Source organism: Melanotaenia boesemani, chromosome 5 (assembly GCF_017639745.1).
Source record: "Melanotaenia boesemani isolate fMelBoe1 chromosome 5, fMelBoe1.pri, whole genome shotgun sequence".
NCBI lineage: Eukaryota > Metazoa > Chordata > Actinopteri > Atheriniformes > Melanotaeniidae > Melanotaenia > Melanotaenia boesemani.
In genome coordinates, this window is record NC_055686.1 from 35,018,647 (window position 1) to 35,024,646 (window position 6,000).

A 6,000-nucleotide genomic window follows, 5' to 3' on the forward strand; every position below is an offset into this window, starting at 1 on the left:
ACACAGGATTTGATTCATGCTCAACCCTTGAGTCTCCCTGAGAACCAGGGTGAATTTTCAGTTTTCGATTCACATCCATCTCAGGAGGAATCTCAACTTTGCTCCACCTTCAGTGCTCAACCACTCTCTTATCCTGTCAACATTTCTGAGTTATATCCAGAGACATCCCATCTTTCTTCCTCTGAACCTGCCATTGATAACACCATCCTCACTCCACCCTTGGTTGTAGATTATACTGATTATCCGGTTGTCCAACCAAACTCCAACCAGATTCCTCCCAAAGACACCATCATCTGTCCACCCTGCAACAGTAATCCTCATGATTTCCCGTTGTATGACGCAAATTCATACTGGGACGGCTGTGCCAACACCAACTACGGCAGTTTCTTCTCTACAAACAGTTACAGCAACCCTCCAAATTTCCCGTTGTATGATGCAAATTCATACTGGGATGGCTGTGCCAACACCAACTACGACACTGTCTTCTCTCGAGACTGTTACATCAACCCTCCAAATTTCCCGTTGTATGATGCAAATTCATACTGAGATGGCTGTGCCAACACCAACTACGGCACTTTCGTCTCTGCAAACAGTTACACCAACCCTCCAAATTTCCTGTTGTATGATGCAAATTCATTCTGAGTCGGCTGTGCCAACACCAACTACGGCACTTTCTTCTCTACAAACAGTTAAAGTAATCCTCATAATTTCCCGTTCTATGATGCAAATTCATACTGGGACGGCTGTGCCAACACCAACTACGGCACTTTCTTCTCTGCAAACAGTAAAACCAACCCTCCAAAGTTCCCGTTGTATGATACAAATTTATACCGGGAAGGCTGTGCCAACACAAACTACGGTACTTTCTTCTCTCAAGACTGATACAGCAACCCTCCAAATTTCCCGTTGTATGATCCAAATTCATACTGTGACGGCTGTGCCAACATCAACTACGGCACTTTCTTCTCTCAAGACTGTTACAGCAACCCTCCAGATTTCCCGATGTATGATGAAAATTCATACTTGGACGGCTGTGCCAACACAAATTACGGCACTGTCTTTTCTCAAGACTGTTGCAGCAACCCTCCAGATTTCCTGTTGTATGATACAAATTCATACTGGGAAGGCTGTGCCAACACAAATTACGGCACTGTCTTCTCTCAAGACTGTTGCAGCAATCCTCCAGATTTCCTGTTGTATGATACAAATTCATACTGGGAAGGCTGTGCCAACACCAACTAGGGCACTGACTTCTCTCAAGACTGTTGCAGCAACCCTCCAGATTTCCCGTTGTATGATACAAATTCATACTGGGACGGCTGTGCCAACACAAACTACGGCACTGTCTTCTCTCAAGACTGTTGCAGCAACCCTCCAGATTTCCCGTTATATGATACAAATTCATACTGGGAAGGCTGTGCCAACATAAATTACGGCACTGTCTTCTCTCAAGACTGTTGCAGCAACCCTCCAGATTTCCTGTTGTATGATACAAATTCATACTGGGACGGCTGTGCCAACACCAATTACGGCACTGTCTTCTCTCAAGACTGTTGCAGCAACCCTCCAGATTTCCTGTTGTATGATACAAATTCATACTGGGAAGGCTGTGCCAACACCAACTACGGCACTGACTTCTCTCAAGACTGTTGCAGCAACCCTCCAGATTTCCCGTTGTATGATACAAATTCATACTGGGACGGCTGTGCCAACACCATTACGGCTCTGTCTTCTCTCAAGACTGTTGCAGCAACCCTCCAGATTTCCTGTTGTATGATACAAATTCATACTGGGACGGCTGTGCCAACACAAATTACGACACTGTCTTCCCTCAAGACTGTTGCAGCAACCCTCCAGATTTCCCGTTGTATGATACAAATTCATACTGGGAAGGCTGTGCCAACACCAACTAGGGCACTGACTTCTCTCAAGACTGTTGCAGCAACCCTCCAGATTTCCCGTTGTATGATACAAATTCATACTGGGACGGCTGTGCCAACACAAATTACGGCACTGTCTTCTCTCAAGACTGTTGCAGCAACCCTCCAGATTTCCTGTTGTATGATACAAATTCATACTGGGAAGGCTGTGCCAACACCAACTACGGCACTGACTTCTCTCAAGACTGTTGCAGCAACCCTCCAGATTTCCCGTTGTATGATACAAATTCATACTGGGACGGCTGTGCCAACACCAATTACGGCACTGTCTTCTCTCAAGACTGTTGCAGCAACCCTCCAGATTTCCTGTTGTATGATACAAATTCATACTGGGAAGGCTGTGCCAACACCAACTACGGCACTGACTTCTCTCAAGACTGTTGCAGCAACCCTCCAGATTTCCCGTTGTATGATACAAATTCATACTGGGAAGGCTGTGCCAACACCAACTACGGCACTGACTTCTCTCAAGACTGTTGCAGCAACCCTCCAGATTTCCCGTTGTATGATACAAATTCATACTGGGACGGCTGTGCCAACACCAACTACAGCACTGTCTTCTCTCCAGCCTTGCAATAAAAATAAAAATATATATAAAATATAAGTAATTTCTCAGACTTTTTCCTTTTTTAGTTTCTATAAAATCCTTAAAATACAAGTGTTGCACATTCTGGTAGCTGAATGTGATTATGTTAAAGGTCCTATTTTATGCAAAATTCACTTTCTAAAGTTTTTCTTACGTTCATATGTGTCCTCATAATCTGTGTATGAGGCCCAAAAAAGACAAATATCTCCTCTTTCATATAGTCAAGACCTGAATGTGCCTAATAGAATGTGTCTTACATAATGCTATGTTTAAATTCTACCAGAAGCCTATCAGCCCGTCCATATATGGAGTCTAAAATTCACTAACCTTAGCAAATAGCAGTCTGCTTACAGCTGCAATGAAGTATAGTCCTAATCTGTGTCATTTTAAATAATTCTAATTATGAAATGTTGAGAATAAGACATTTCACTGAATAAATGCACAAAAGATTAAGGCTGGAGTTTCCAGTCTTATGGGGTATTTTATGATATTTACGTAACAATGATTTTCAATTTGTACGCATCCTAGGGATGCAGTCTGGGGGAACCCCAATCACTACGGCAACTATCCTGTGCATGGCTCCTGGTGTGGAGGATTTGCATGAGTACAACACTAGAGTTAAAAAAAGAGCTAAAAACAACAAAAACAAGCATACCTAAAAACAATAATAAAAAATAAGAGAAACAAGTATAAAAGTCTATATAAATGAGCTTATAAAATCAATGTGCTTGTGTAAAAACAGAATCATAAAGGATGCATAAACAGGTAGCATTTAAAATAAACAAGTACATAATTAATTAACTAAGAAGAAAAAGACTAAAATAAAATAATTCAGTTACAGTATATGCTAAGCTAAAAGGCTAGGTCTTGAGCAGGAAAGGGCAACTCTGGTCCTGACGGGCTGCAGTCCTGCAGGTGTTTCGACTTTTCCCTGTTACAACACACCTGGTTCAAATTTAATCGTCCTCCTCAACATCTTGTTGTCAAACTCTGCCCAATCATGTTGACCCATCAATCTAATTCAGGTGCTGATATTCTTTAATATATCAATCGTCTCTGCAGCTCTGAGGCTCTCCAGCAGGCTGTTCCTCAGACGAGGGCTGTAGTGATAGAACAAGGCCTCGTCATAGGTTTTAGTTCTGACTATGAGAACAATTAAAATGCCAGTACCAGAAGACCTCAGGGTCTGTGATAACTCGTAATTTGACAGCAGGTCAGATAAATAGAGAAGTATGAAAACCACCCTGGTGGCTGCTCTGGACATTTTTGTCCATTTTTTTCAACTTTTATTTTATTTTTTTCCTAGATGATAATTTCTGATGTGTTAGTGCTAGTGGAATGAATTTTTGCATTAACTTTTTTTTTTAGAGACATTTTTAAACCAATTTTCTTCTTCTATTTGTGGCTTCAACAGTTTCGGATGGATTTCCCAAACATGATGAGGTGGAAATGTCAAAAGAAGACCAGCAGTGGACATGGTCATAGAATCTGCTAAACTGGTTGAAGGCCACTACATTGTATGTTTGCCTGTGAGGAACCGAATGGTCAGCATGCCAAATAATGGAACAATGGCTGAGCAGAGAGCACAGAATTTGAAACGGTGGTTCATCAGGAATGGCTTCTTTTGTAAGGAATACAAGGACTTCATGGACAATATTCTTCAGAAAGGTTATGCGGTGCAGTTGTCCATTGAAGAACTGACACACAAGGAAGGTAAAGTGTGGTACATACCACATAGTCCTGTATATCATCCGGTGAAACAGAAACTGAGAGTTGTGTTTGATTGTGCAGCTTCCTTTCAGGAACATCATTAAAGGATCAGCTCTTGCAAGGCCCTGATTTAACTAGCAGTCCTCTTGGTGTTGTCATTAGATCCAGACAAGAACCTGTGGCGGATGTGGAAGCAATGTTCCACCAGGTTAAAGTTCTTGACGATGACTCCAACCTACGGAGGTTTCTGTGTAGGGCTGCACAATTAATCGGATATTTATCGTGATCATGATTTTGGTGGCCACAATAAAATCAACCTGATCGTCAACGATATTTACATTCAAAAAGAGGCTCTGCTGCATCTCTGATCACATACATTCTCAACCTGTTGTCTGCCAAACACCAGGGGGCGAACGCAAGGCCAAAGCTTCATGAAACTGCCTAAAGAACAAGGGCGTAGTGGCGCACCCCTTTTAAAGTCGGCAGCTAGTCGACAAGTGACAAATTTTCTTCACCGACTTTTCTGGTGATATTGGGGGCTTTTGTAGACTGACATGAAAGAGCGTATAGTTTACTCTTCAGTGAGGACTGGGTGCTGCGCCGACCCCTCCCCCGTCCAAAAGCACTCAGAAGAGGCTTGTTCTTCACACGGCAGAGCTGCATTCAGAGCAGGAGATGATCGCCTCCGTTTCATGACCAGGCTGAAAATGAAACATACATAACTGCTGCTGGATGATCCCGCGCTGGCTTACTGTCAGATATTAATGTTTATCAATAAAGAGTGTGGACATAAGCATTTAAAAAAGTTAAAAGTATTGTGACATGTTGCAGACTCCTAATTAAAAAAACATTAACTTAATAAAATTAAACTTAAAAAACAAAGAAAATATTGACTGAAGATTTATTTTTTTTGCTTTTCAAAACATTTTTAGGTTGTCTTTTCTTCAGTTTTTGCCTTTCTCACAACATCCCTCTCCACTGTAGCATCCATTACAACTATGCTAGTGATGGGAGCTCTTTTGGCTCCCAAACGACTCTTGATTTAGCATCTTTTGTAGCCCCATAATTTAGATTAACTTCTCAAAAATAAATGGTAAATGTATTTGTTGCATTATTTATAATCTATTCTAATTTAAAGTTTAATTTTTCACAAAAAAATTATAGTTTGTTTATAATTGGTGCAATAAAAATACATGTTTTTCCAAACAAGGTGAATAATCATGATTAATAATCGTGATTACAATATTGATCAAAATAATCATGATCATTATTTTGGTCATAATCATGCAGCCCTATTTCTGTGGTGGCCAGGTGGAGATTCCACTCAACCACTGGTGGAACACAAGATGACTGCGTATCTGTTTGGAGCCACATCCTCACCCAGCTGTGTCAGCTTTGCCCTGAGAAAGTGTGCTGAAGATCAGAGTAAACAAAACAGAACTGAGGTTGTAAAGAGTCCTACAGAATTTTTATGTGGACGACTGCCTTAAGTCTGTGGCCACGGAAGAGGAGGCCATATCGATGTGCCATGATCTTATGAAAATATGTGGGTACACTCTAAAAGATAATACACTGACTTAACTTTAAAAAATTGAGGTAACAATTTGCATGCACCTTACTTGCAGCTTTTAAGTATATATCCAGAGACTTTCATAGTTCTACTAACTCAGTTTGATTAGCATGGTCAACATGATTTGAACTGGTCTCAAAAAAGCTTAATTGTGCTGATTTAAATTAATTTCCTTCTAAAATTTAGGTGATTTT